The sequence below is a fragment of the Mycetomoellerius zeteki genome, unplaced genomic scaffold (genome assembly GCF_001594055.1).
Source record: "Mycetomoellerius zeteki isolate Tzet28-1 unplaced genomic scaffold, Tzet1.0 scaffold517, whole genome shotgun sequence".
NCBI lineage: Eukaryota > Metazoa > Arthropoda > Insecta > Hymenoptera > Formicidae > Mycetomoellerius > Mycetomoellerius zeteki.
Genome location: NW_017257520.1, coordinates 65,628 through 80,332, shown reverse-complemented (window position 1 = coordinate 80,332; position 14,705 = coordinate 65,628). Strand labels below are relative to the sequence as shown.

The following is a 14,705-nucleotide window of genomic DNA, read 5'->3' as shown; positions in this document are numbered from 1 at the left end:
AAATGTGTCCTTGTGTGATACGGGTTTTGAAGCATCCATTGTGGATGTGAATTCGGATTTCGAACTATGAATTGTCGACCAGCCAATCAGATTGATCAACGATTCATAGTTTGCAAATCGAATTCAATCCGCGTCCACAATGTGTAGTATGACACGAGCTTAACACGGGCTTTACGCTCACGACTGAACATGAATTCACATCAAAGTTCGTCGATGAAAGAAGACACGGTGAGGACGGATCGCGCGCCGCGCCGGTCGCTTCACGGTCGGGTAATTGATCGTGGAAATGACTTTTACGATAAAACGGAGTCAAAGTCAAGACGCTAAGATCTGATACGGACCTCGCTCAACTCGGTCAAGGCGGAAGACCGTTAGAACAGCTCGTCGTAGGACACGCTCTATACGTGGCGAACGAATGTATCGCGAATATTACGCGATATTACGCCTCGCCGACGATTTGCGCTTGGATCGTTTTGAGAAAAGTATGCGATCGAACCGCATACTTTTCTCGAAACGCGATCCCGACCGCTCAAATTACAATTCGATCGCGATATTGAACTCGCTCGATTTCGCCGTTTCGACGGGCTATTACAATTCGATCGCGATATTGAACTCGCGGGATGCTCGATTTCGCCGTTTCGACGTATTCGACGGGTCTCATTCCCCTCGCGAGAGAGCATCCACGTTTCCTATACCCGATCCAGTCGTCGACTTTCCCTTAATATAAGTGGCTTAAACGACAGTCGCTGTTTTCCACTTTCTTCATTGTACGGTTGACACGCGTCTCCATGGCACTCTCACCGGCGATACGGAGGGAAATAAATGTGTAGGCGGGTACGCGACCGCATAAAGTCAACGATCCAAGAACGCTTCGCGCCTGTCTTCTATACTCTCTCGTTTCGAGAGTACGTCACGTTAAATCCCCGTGAAATTACATTTTTAAGTTAAGTGTTCGCGGAACATAATACGGACGTGTCGCGTGCCAAGGAATTCCACTTCCCGATGGCTACACGCGGCGCGAGGCGGGACGATATTATTCATATCGACGAAAGAGATTTCTCCGTGTGCCCGATTCCGCCGACAATCGCTGACATTTCTTCTGGGAGGACAGGTGGGAGGGCGCGTTTGAATTGTAATAAAAATGAGGTCGGCAACGCTCTTGTGGGCCAAGGCGTCGCGCGCGCGTTAGGCGATCTCCGCTTTGAGAAAGACACCATCGAGCGCGACACCGATCGATGTAACCATTTTTCCTTTTTCTTTTTTTTTTACACAACTCGTACTATGTATTTACCGAATGGGAGACCCTACATTCTAAAAAATATCGGTGTGGATTTAGCACCATGAGGTGTCTATATAATTCTCACTGTGTGATTGGCGTTAATTCCACAGCGATATTTTTTAGAGTGTACAAATACCGCAAATTGTTGTAACAAATTTATGATTAGTAAAACATATATAATTTGCGAAGACTAATTGGATCAACTCGGATTCACCTTTATTTGTGGACTTTATTCTCTTTTTAAAGCAACAAGAAATGCAGTATGATATTCACTATAAAATGCATGTTGCGGGAACGTTCGCGAAGAAAAAACAATGCGGTTAAACGAATTAAACGCGCTTATTATTCGCGCTCTATCGCGAGATGAACGGAAACGTATTTAATAGTCTTACTAGGAATTCACCGAAGAGCTCGGTATGAAAAATTAATTAACGGTGCTCCCGGGTCGGCTCGTTAACTTAATTACTCTTGCGCGCGAGTTTGGATTCGCTCGACCGTAAAACTTGCAGAGGCGAGGCCGGCTGCAAAGAGCCACGACGAACCTAAGATCGCATCGAACTGGTTCGCTGTTCGTGTATCGAAACGCGAGAAGACTATTAGAAGTATATTACATAATTTAATTATACCGAGATATCTGCCCATCGCGAAGCAGGTGTTGTTTATCGGAGCGATAGTTAATTCTCGTGAAAGTCGTATCGATCGCAAATCTGAGTCGGCTCGCTCGCGAGGAAAGAGGCTTATCGTAATACGACTTTTGCAGTTTTTATAAAATATACGTCCAAGATAGGGATGCGAGTGTCAAGTTATTTCTCGGTCTCAAGTCTCCAAGAGAAGTCCTGTTCTTCCAAACAACAAATTTCATAAGAAATAAAATATCCTTTCCAAGATATCACTTTCACAACTTTTTCTTACTTGAAGTCGAGTTATATTCTTAATCGTATCGATTTAATCATCATTTTAAAACAATAAATATATTGTATATTTATAAATAAGAATTAAGATCCGACCGTATAAATGTACAACATACATACATTTGAGAGCGCCAATAATCGGTCAAAGTTAGATGTTATGAATATAATATATATTCTTAAATTTTTTAATTTTTAAGATGTGACTGTGCGCCGAAACATTCGAATATTAACCATAATCAATCTGAGACGCTAATAATATAAATATAATGAGGAGCAGAAATATTCGGATATTCCTATATATGAAAATAATCCCCCCTAAATTAATTCGGTAAATAATTTATTGCGAAAAATATTACCTCAGCCAGGATTCGAACCTGGAATTTCTCGACTGTTCGGGGCGAGTGTCTTAAACAATTCGACTTTTCATATTATTAGCGTCTCTGATTGTGATAAAAATGTCCGAATGTTTCGGCGCAGAGTCACATCTGAGATAATTAAAAATTAAAAAATTAAGAATATATATTACATTCATAACATCTAACTTTGACCGATTATTGGCGCTCTCAAACGCGTATGTATGTTGTATATTTATTTTTTATTTTTGGTCAAACCAAAAGAAAATTAAAAACTAGAATACATGAACACATCTCAGATATAAGGAAAAAACCAGGTTCTCCTACTGTTGTCACTGACTATCGTATTAATTATAACCACAATTTCAAATGGAATGACATTAAAATACTGGATCAAGAACCATCTTACAATAAAAGACTTATATCTGAGATGGTACATATTAAAAAACAAAGACAGAGATTAAACAGACAGGTAGAAACAGAATCTTTGCCAGAATCATACCTACAAATCATACAATCTCTTTCCCCTTCATAATCTCTTTCCTCCTTGTTTCTTTTCTGCTTCCATAATTCCTTTTCTATACTCCTTCCTATCTTTCCATTTTCTTACCAATCTTCCTTGAGATTGCTTCATTTCATACTGTCTTGTATCACAAAACATACACTTTCTTTTTCATCGCAAGTTTGCTCCAATTTATATATTTTTATCTTTTACTTGTTAATGAATACTTTTTTTGGTGTTATCTATCAAGGTATATATATATATATATATATCATATTATTGGTATTTACACGTTAATCTAATTGTTAATATATTATACTATTGAGAGATTTTTAAGTTTTAACATAATACAATTTGCGAATCTTATTAACATTTACACTTGAATCTAATTGTTAATAAGTTATAATACTATTTTTAACAGAATATTGTACACTGCGAATCTCGTTAAGTCTAATGACTCATTTGGAATTACTTGATGCTCATGAAGATTTTAAATTATAATTTACCAAATACTGTATGGATTAACAAGGCGTTCACATCTTTGCGATCATCTAGGTTTCAGAGACACAATTAATTTTTAATACTCCAGACCTTAATTTAATTTATATGTCAATTTATTTCTTAATGTAAGTAATTTCATAACCGATTTTGTTAACATTGAAAATGATCCGATCGGGTACGAAATGTTTGTATATACGATTGTTTTTGTTTGACTTTGTATGACTTAACTATTTATATTAAAATTATTATTTTAGGCTCGTAATCCTCTTTTATATTATTTATTTATTTATTTTTTGTTACTGATAGGCTTTGTAACAGCAGACTTGCTGGTATTTCACCATTTGTGTGTACTACACGGAAAAAATGTTTCGTTGAATTAACCGGAATTCTGGTAGAAAATGAATGATCCAGAATTCTTAAGTTTAGTCTACTAGATTTCTGATTAAATTTATTGAATGTTGGTTATTTCAACTAAAATTTTAATAGATTTAATCAGAAATCCTATTTAACTTGAATTCTGAATTGTTCATTTTCTCTCTCTTTCTCTCTCTCTCTCTTTCTCTCTCTCTCCATCAGAATTCTAGTTAATTCAACCAAACATTTTTTTCTGTGTATGTACATCACCTCTTGTATTTCTTCTTGTCTTTAGCTGTGTAACTTGGCGCTACGTGCTTGTACATTGCAATAAAGATTATTATTATTATATATAACACTATTCGCCGATAAATATATCACAAATGTCGTTTCCCGCACAAGGACAAGCGATATTCAGAACAGCTCCTTAGTCAAGCAATTCAGAAACAGTAAGGCTCATTAAAATATCCCAAGCAAGAATTCGGCGAGGATTCGATGTATATTTCACAAGAATCTGTCAGGTTCAGATTAGTCGACCATGGCCTTCGACAGTCCCGGGGATGGTCGGTAGATAGGTCCGCGGAGGGGAGGCTCCGATCGATTCCATCGATTATCGATACCGGGGTTAAGGTCATTCTGCAATCTAAAAGCGATGTAGAACGACGTATGCTCCTCGCACGCGCTTCTCACCGCGTGACGACGAGCGCTATCGACCACCCCGCGCTCGGAATAAACTTACCTATCGAATAACGCTCAGCAAATAGCCTGAACCTCGAGATACACTCGGGCCTAATGAAATTACTTCTCTGGATCGGATATGAGAATAAAAGACACCTTGAGGTATTGTGAGTGCTTCAAAAGCCGGGATTGATGGGGAAAGAAGGTCGAGTGCAGACACAATAGATACATTTATTCTACATATTCGCCTCGCTCGCGAATCCCAGATTCCTTCTCCTACGAGACTCTTTCTAAACAATCTATTTATAATATAAAATTAATTTGTTACAATTGTGGCCGGATACATTCCGGTATAAGATCGCTTTCGAATTTCGAGAGGATCGTCTATTTAATTTAAAGACGCAAACTTGCACGAGCGAGCAGGTGAATTTTTCAAAAGAAAAACCTATACGTCGTAGTTCCAACTTCTGCCGGTGCTTCCTCGTAACACATCGCCTTGTCGTTTAGCAATTGATTACTGCCGAACTATTATCGATCGCTGAACGACGATAGCAAGCAGGAAACGTCGGAGGTCGCGTCGAAGTTACGTCTCCGTATAGGCTCGGCCGGGTGTAGAATGGATGGAACAGTGAGAGGCAAAGAGGAACACACGTTGCCATGTACACATATATGTACACATATATACACACAGGATGTCCTCGAGTGCTCGTTTTACCACGTCCTAGACGGCCTCACCGTCGAAAATAACCATTTTGATGGTCGCTATACCGCGGCTACGTGCTTGCCCTCGCCCATTGTGCCGCTCCACCGATCCCGGAAGCGGTTGTGGCTTTCTTTTCCGTTGTACTTTCCGGAGGTTTTCGACAAAGCCTAACAATCTACACGATCGGCCGAGGTCGGATTACCGCCGTAGCCGCGCCGCCGTCATTATTTGCACACGCTAATCTAATCAAACAGTTAACCTCCTCGACGACGAGAATGACGCTGACGCGATCGAGCGAGTACGTGAACCATGCCAATAGTCGATTTCAAATATCGTGCGTTACCGAATGAGTTTTGTGGAAAGCCTTATGTAATTCTCTTTCTCTCTCTCTCTCTCTCGTGTTCTGATTAAATATTTGTCAGTTTTATTTAGGATTAATAGGATATCTAGAATTATTTAGAAGATAGAATTATTTAGGTTGTTCGGAAAGTTCGTTTCAAAGAGTGACCGCAAAAATCGATGATTTTTTAACCTTTTTTTAGTTACGCGATTTTAGGATTGATTTGTGTGCCAATCTTAAGATAAGACATCAATCACAAAAAAATTTTAAGTTGAGGCTCAATTGGTTTAAAAAATATATAGAAAGTCAAAATTCATTAAAGCGTTAGCTCATATTTTTTGAAACACGAATTTTTATGTCAGTCCGATAATTTAAAATTTTATACCCGGAAATTTTGCTGATTGCTGACTAAATTTAAAGTCGAAATTTCAATATTTGATGACTGATTTAATATATATATAAATATGATTGATTATATATTTTTAAAATGTTTTAATTTCTATGAAAAATATCTTATTTCAGTATTTTGGGTCGCTGATTATTATAAATATGAAGTAAAAAAAAAGTGGCTGATCTAATATGTTAAACAAAAATTGAAAAGATTAATATGATTTAAATGTGATCGGCGATATTAACTATTTTTATTATAATCTGAATTAAAATATTTTATATTGTTTTAAATATTTTTGATTTAATATTGAGATGCTGATTAAAAATTTTAAACAATATTTTATAAAAATGATTTGGTTAGCCAACTTTAATAGACTGAGTACTGATTTTCATAAAAATGAAAGTGTTTTAATTTTCGATCACTATATTGAGTCAGTCATTTTTTTCTAAAGATTTGACTTCAGATTTATAATCAGCGATCCAAGAAAAAAACTATAAAATATTTTTCATAAAAATTAAAACATTTTTTAAATCCGGCATATTAAATCGACTATTTTGAATTTTAACACAATGGCTGTCATATAAAATAAGTGATTATCTAGGGATCACAATAAAAATTTTATGATACACAATAAAATTAATTTACAAAATCATGTTCATATAAAGATAGCTCAGATTAAAATCAGATGAACAAGAATTTCTAATGCGCCATACTATATAACTTAACTTTTATATACAAGCCACGTCAATAGAAAACTAATATACAACTGTTGAAGAACACATGGGAACCTCATGGCACAATGATAAACTCTTACTGAGAATCACCGGTGATCTTCATGTAGCCAATGTGTTAAAAATCTGACTTCAAATTCGTTGTCAGCAAAACTCCTCCGAGTGCGAAGTTTTAAATTACCGGATTGATATAAAAATCTCTCCTTATGCCTTTCCCTGAAATAAATTCGCAAATTTCGCCTTCAATTTGACCTGTCTCCCCTTAAACATATGTTAAATATTCTCTTTTTTCCAGTCCCTGTTAATTATTAAATAAGCGCGTGAAATATTAAAATGTTCTTTTACTCCGATTATTCAACTTAGCGTTCCGTTTAACATTATCGCGCACTCAATTGGAAACTGATAAGCACATTAAAATTTAACGAAGAATTTAAAGAACGATGTGAAACACATTTAAAATTAAATATTATTAAAGAGATAATAATTGCACATAAATTATAAAAGAATAAAGTACAGAATTTTAATTCTTTTCCTATCTTACAAGTAGGTACATCGCGTGAAATATCAACTTTAATTGATAACTCACTCGATAAGAATTAAGGATTGTCTAAATGCATAAATAAATTTATTTTAAGTAAACTTGATAATTGTTCGTAGACAACAATTATAATTCTTTTTGGTATTCGCGTGGCGTTTCGAAAAATACCACTACGCAGGAGCTGTTTGTGGTAATATCTGCTCGAGTGACAATATCTCATCGCGCGAATGATAGCGTGGCGACCTTGTATCGTGCTGTATCGAGCCAAGTTGGCATTACGTTTACTTATAATATAAACATTATGTAGTGACGACGAATCCAGTAAGAACACATACACACACACACACACACATGCACACACACACACACACATGCACATGTGCGCGCACTCTTCAATCTTATAGCGAATTCGGTTGGACGCACTCAGTGCACACTGGTGCACATTAAAGCCGTCGTACACAAAATAATGTAAAGATATGTTTATAAATAAACACAGAAATCGATTAAATCGTGAAATACTCAATACATTTTATTGTACTATTAAGTAAAATATATATTTCATAATTCGAAATATTGGTATTTCATTTTTATACTATAAATAAATCAGCGACGGCTTTAACACCAGTGCGCATTAGTGCTTCCAATCGAATTCGCCATTAATTTTACAATTGCGTAAGCGTAATTCTAAGTGGTTGTAATTGTAAGAATTGACCAATCACAATTTAATATGAGAAGAATATTCGACTGTGGTTGATCAACTCTTACGAGTACAATCACTTATTCTGTAAAAGTGAATCAGTGTATTATTACTGACTTCAGTGACTTATAACTGATGTAATATCATTAGTGAATATTTATTGTTTATCAATAATAATACACTGATTCACTTTTAGAGGTTATGATTTTCTGCAGATTTAATTTGTAGAAACCATAACTTCTAAAAATGAATCAGTGTATTATTACTGACTTCAGTGACTTATAACTGATGTAATATCATTAGTGAATATTTATTGTTTATCAATAATAATACACTGATTCACTTTTAGAGAGTACAACTACGCAATTGTAGAATCGGTTTTACATTGTGTTCAGCACTTCAGCGAAAGCAGCTTTACAAATTCTTGAATATGGCTGGTTACATTTAGATCCAAGGAGGAACACTAACAGCAAGACCAATTATATTAAAAAATTTTATATCAGTTTTGCAAAGCTGCTTTCTCTGCTAAACGTTGTTAGTATAAATTAAACAATAATTTATTACAGCGATTACTTAACTTCTACAATTAATAATAGTAAGTGTATTGAAACAGCAGTTATTTAACAAAGTAAATATTTCACGCGATTTATATTGTTTATCATTTATATACAAACACCTAACATTGAAAAAAGCAATTCTTAAGGGAATCTTAAGCTGAATATCGACCTTCGACGAGATCACTATTTTATCAGTTTAAACACATGCAATTTAAGGTAAACGTCCCAGTGTTCGGACATGTACCTATGTCCAGACACTTACACAAAATTTATTATTAATTTCAAATGCTTTTTTTATTACAGAGTATTTTTTATTACAGTATATATTATAATTTAATTGTATTTAAAGGTTACAATTAAATTATAATATTACGTTTTAAAAAGCGTATTTGAGACTAATATTAACTTAAATAAATAAAGTGTTATGTAAATGGATATAGATTATGTCCGGACAGTTACACAAAACTTTATTTATTTATATTAATATTAATCTGTAATGCTTTTTTTTACCTCAAAGATCAATTTAAATTAGTTGTCTTTTGTCATTAAACATCTCTCTCTCTCTCTCTCTATTTATATTATTATTTTCCATCAGCATATTAATTTTCCAATTATGATCGGACACTGAAACTAATTGTCACTAGTACATTGACGCATTCTATTATTTATTTAAATATTTTAATTAATAATTGTTATAAGTGAGTTCAAATAATTTTTCCTTGCTTAAGGGAGTCTTAAGTTTTCAAACGAATATAAATATTTATATTTAAAATCTTTTTGATATTATAAATTGTATTATTTATGAAAACCTAACGCTTAAACGTCCGACTACTGGGACATTTACCTTACTCGTTTCTCGACACTTCCGAGACACAATGCTATGGATATATTTCTTTCCTTCGTTTTTCTTTAATCTGATCATCAGCAACGGTCACTCGTGCAGTCATTAAATGTGGGGACGATTACACGGGAACGTTAAATGCGCGCCTCGCGTTAAATGCACGCGCACAGCGAGGAATCGCGTAAGGATCCATGTTAGCGAGTAACGATGCTGATATCTTTATGTAACCGCGAGGACGAATGATGTCACGTCCGAGCGTATTCACAATAGCTGCGAAATCGTTGTCTCTATGTGCAACGGTACAAATTGCCGCCTCTTCTTCCTTATCCTCGTCGTCGCGCCCCGTCTCGCTCTATGTGCGCCTATAAAGCATTCGCAACTCATCACGCAGGAATGAACGTTCCAATAAAGAAATAATACGACGGATTCGCACGCGGAGTTACGATAAAGTATGCGGAAGAGGCGTCGGCGATAAGCCGACAAGAGATGTCTCACTTTAATCGAGGCATGACGTAAATAACGTTGCGAACAAATTAGGTCGAAGTCTGAAGCACTTCTAATATAAAAACTCAATTTGTGTGAAATTGAATTTTAGTCTTCGAAACAACTTTAGTTTCGTTAATGTCAATACTTATTGCTGAGGGCAAAATTTGTAACATTTAATAATCTCTATATAAAAACGTTAGTTACTGATAAATGACTATTTACTAATAAATGATTATTTAATTCGTTTCGTTACGAAAATAACATTGCGTTTCGATATGTAAATGGACCGTTTTATCATCCGATAATCTGAAGATTAAAGCAGATGCTAATTAAAGGACGCAATTGAGGCAGTCTGCTGAATATCAATGCTTAGGATCGCATTGGTTTCTTTTGACTTGGCAAGACGACGAGGACGAAAAGGAAGAAACGGAATGTCGTCATTCCATATGGAAACGATAAGGTAAAGACAATCTGTACTTGTTAAAAGACATAGTGTACATGCATTTACTTACTTGTTGGCATAGTTTGCTTCACCTTGGCGATATCATTCAAAAGATACACACGAAGAACACCTGAAATCAAGAATTAAAGAAGATACTTCAATGAGCTATTTAAACATCTAATTACAAGTAAACTACTTATGTAACAGAAAATCGGTGAGATAAGACTGACGTGTCGTAAATTCCGCGACTTTTACAAATATACTAAGTTAATAAATATAAATTATAAATCATAGAGTTAGTAAAAAAAAAAAAACAACGGCGATCTTGAAATAATTTATGTAAATTACAAATAATATAAATATAATTAAATACGTATAAAAATTAAATTAATATAAATAAATAATTTAAATATCTAAGATTTTCCGAGACTTTCCAACAATAAATGGAAAATATACGCGTATTTCTATATTTAGTAACGAAATATTGGTGAGAGGACCAACGTGCATATCTTGTCGGAGCGGTTCGCTCCGACTGCATTCGTCGGTACGTTAGCTGCGCTTATACGTGTATATGTAAAAGCGGTGCCTAGGATCGTACAATAATTCGCGATAGTCGACCTTTTGCCGAGCGTTTCACGAGGGTATATATCCACGAACGGCGACGGCGGAGTGAAAATCGACTTGTAGCTGGAAGCTACGGCAGAACTTTCAAATCGGCCTTCTACTCTACCCGGCCTTCACATTTTCACTAGATGATTTTCACTCGATGCGGCCGCCGCTGTGATTCACTTTCCTCCTCGGGTGGGCGTTTACGTCGACCGAGTGCAAAAAGGCACAGGAGAGCCGGTCACGAATCCGTCGAGGTATCAGACCTAGCCAACAAATGACATATACCATGTTAGACAGAAATAAATCGCATTAGTTCTGCGAATCGCGTATCGCGGATTTAATTTGATAATTCCAAATAAGTTAAAGTGGATTTTTCGAAACTTTCGTGCTTCATAGTAATTACGAACACATAAATTACTTAAATCGTAATCTCTCGAGGAAAGGAATCAGTTTACAATCAGCCGAAGGCGTACATAGATTGAGCGGGATATATAGCTTGAGAGTTAATTTTCTCACATCTGCAGACACAGAGGCTCTGCGTTACTTCTTCTACGCACTCATTCGTGCATACAATCGGAATAATTAAACGGAAGCGGATATTAAAGCAAGCAAATAACACGCCGCTACTCATTTGCAATGCCGTATCTCGAGCGATGACTCTATTTGGACGGTAGCTATGGAATCGATTAGAAAGCATTCTCGGATAGAGAACCACCATGTATTTAACTTGGTCTTTACATGGCTCTGGTCTACACCATTCCCAATTATCGAAGCTTTCACCCTCGCACTAACTAACATAGACCGTACGCCTCTAATCGCTCCAAAATCGATACGCTATTATCGCGCTAGGCGACGTCACGATAGACCAGGGGCATTATCGTTCAGGCGTCACGGTCCATTTAGCTGAATCGCGAATGTTAGAGGGAATCCTGGCTTACACGCTATAGAAAAGGGTAAAGGGAAAAGAAGCGGGAGGTCGAAGGAGGAGGACAAAGTGGCTCTACGAGGGCATCGCGTCCGTGAGAGAAAGAGAAAGAGAGAGAGAGATGAACAGACCTGAATACTACCGCATGGTACCGGATGGAGAGAGAATGCCCGGTAGGGGGGGGGCGATTGGGGGGACGATTTGGACAGCGACGGCCCTGAGCCACTTGCCACAGTAGGTCAGCTCTCTTCACCTCGCTTCGCCTCGTTTTTCGAGCCTCCATTATACACACATGAGGTAGGATGGAGATCCTCCTCCATCGAGCTCTTTCAACGATGTGTACGATATATGCTTTCTTCGCGCCGTGCCTGCCACCCTCTATCATACGTGTTTACCTGGGTCCGATTTTTCCCACCGCGCGCTCGCCACCGAATGGAGATCCTGGCTTTCCTTTATGCAAAATCTTTACAAAGCGGAGATTGCGACCGATATAAGTTCGGCCGAACTCGTAGAGACAATCCATCTTGTTAAGAGCTATTTTTTTCTCTCTCTCACCATCGTGAAAATCTAAATTTATGTTCGCGCGGGTCTTTTATACAGTTCAGAGAGCTTAGGTCAAAACTTTATTAAAGCCTGCTTGAAATTAAACGGAGGATAGAGATAAACGCACGTGATACTCCGCTCCGTATGCAGGGACTATTTTGAAGGCATTCTATATGTAGTTCCACGGATGTCTCAGGTGTAAAGCTCATATCACACTACGTATTGGAGATTGAGAAATGCGAATTAGAGATTGGAATTCGACCAGTCAGACAATTTTAACCCGGCGTGAATGAGATGGGTAATTGTTACACCGACTATGAGGTGAATATCATATACACATATATTTATTCAAAGATTTTGCTTATAATAATACTGTATAATGATTCGTTATTATATTATATTACTTTCTCCTGGCTGTCCGAAACACAATAACAAACAAAAATATTTGTTTAAAAAATGTCTGGGTATGAGATACCCGACCTCACTCACGCCGGGTTAATTTTAATCCATTTCGGTCTAATCCGCTGAATTCTAATTTTCATTTTGTAATTCTCAATCTTCAATGCGTAGTGTGCGGCACGAGCTTAACGCAGCGTTCTTCGTGCGAGACGACAAAGAAAAGCGCGACGCCTTTGACGACCTTTTGACAGACGCGCGCGGGCCAATTTTTATCGGTAATTCGCCGACGATAGCCACTACGATAACGGGAAAAGTGGGTCGGTACCGAGAGGAGCGCGACGAGTCGGGGGAGTTAAAGCGCGGCGGCTAGCATAATTCCTCAGTGAATTAGCGGCGGTGAAACGGTGTCATGTCGCAATTTTGTGGAAACAATTTACACCAGTCTGCTTTGCTCGACCCCCCCGGGGGAACGTATCACCCTAATGCGATTAAGAAAGGACCGTAATGCCCGTTGGTGACGCAGTATATTACATTGTCGAATAAAAGCTCGAGAACTTCACGCCAGTAACGAATAATTAATCGTTAGAGCAATTAGTATTCATCGGAATGACTTCTTTTCACATCCATTCTTTTTTTTTTCCAATAGAACAGAATTATGCCGAGTAAATTTCCAACTGGGGGGGGGGGTGGAGACTACTTTGGGCGTGAAATACGATCGTACCGGTATTTTCCCCATATTCTCGTATTCTTAATTCCCTTCGCTGGCGGAATTCGGATTCATAAATCACGTAGGGCACCACCGCCAACACATTTTCTCCAGATGTCATTCGGATCGATAATCCACTCTCGACCGTCACGTCGATTTTCTCTTTCCTTAGGAGGAAGTTCATCCGTCCGCGACAGGAGAGAGAGAGAGAGAGAGAGAGAGAGAGAGAGAGAGAGAGAGAGAGAGAGAGAGGAGAGGAGAGGACTTATCGTTAACCTCGATCCTTTCTCGTAGTCGCGACGTTTAATACCCACTCCCACTCGTCTAACTGTATCACTAGGTCGACCAGGTGCCATCAACGATCGATTAGATGATGTCGATTAGGGAACTTTGACTTAGAATCGCGACACACACACAAGGAGCGAGATAAGAATGTAGGAGTCATACAGCAGAATATGAAACTAAACTATAAACAAAGAACAAGTGTATAGAAATCTATAATAAGAAGGTATCTACACACAACGCGATTACTGAAACAGAAATCTATTTATAATGTTCGTTTTCTACATTTTTCTAGCTAGTCGCATCAGGATTCTTATAAACCTTACTCATCGTTTTCATCTAATCATAGATGTGTTTCACTACCACCTCTGTATGTATCTCACTATAAGTTTATTACTTATTTATTTTTATATTTATATTTTTTATTATACTTCCTGTATCTTGGATTTATTTTTTCGACAGTTTTCTGTAAAAAAAAACCTAACGGAATCCGGCTAGTGTTACATCACAATGTCAGTTACATTGATCCGGTAGGTCACGCTCGTGCGAAGTGTTCGATTGAGCAAATTTATAACGGCGCTACAATGATCGTATCGTCGTTACACCGAAAATGCGCGTCGTTAACATCAGCCACCGGTGGTTGAAGAGAGGAACGCGTAAGGCCGAGTAAGAGTAGTCAAACTGGTTTGCTATAAATCGTCTCTCGATTACAGGAGTCGCGTCGGTATCGATTAAATCAGTGTTAAATCTGATCTGTCGTCCACGAACTAATAATTCGCGTGGCGGCTCGATAAAAGTCCTTCATAATGATTCTTCACTTCGGGAGGAGCCCAATAATTTTTTTTATCACAAATCGACTGACAGATATCCAGCTAATCCTGCACTGAAAAAAAGATTGACTGCTGCAGCAAATTAGATGGTAAAATATGGCATAGCA

At 37.4% G+C, this 14,705-nt stretch overlaps 1 protein-coding gene across 3 annotated transcripts in view; it reads right to left on the bottom strand.

Moving 5' to 3' along the window:
* The window catches only part of rdx (BTB/POZ and MATH domain-containing protein rdx), a 113,337-nt gene that overhangs the window by 53,651 nt on the left and 44,981 nt on the right, over nt 1-14,705 (bottom strand). For 2 of the 3 annotated variants that reach the window (XM_018455856.1, XM_018455857.1), the window contains exon 3: nt 10,375-10,434. The exons of the other annotated variant lie outside the window; for it this stretch is intronic. The gene's annotated coding sequence lies outside the window, so the exon portion shown is untranslated. The remainder of the gene's footprint in view (nt 1-10,374; nt 10,435-14,705) is intronic. 3 annotated transcript variants of the gene reach the window in all.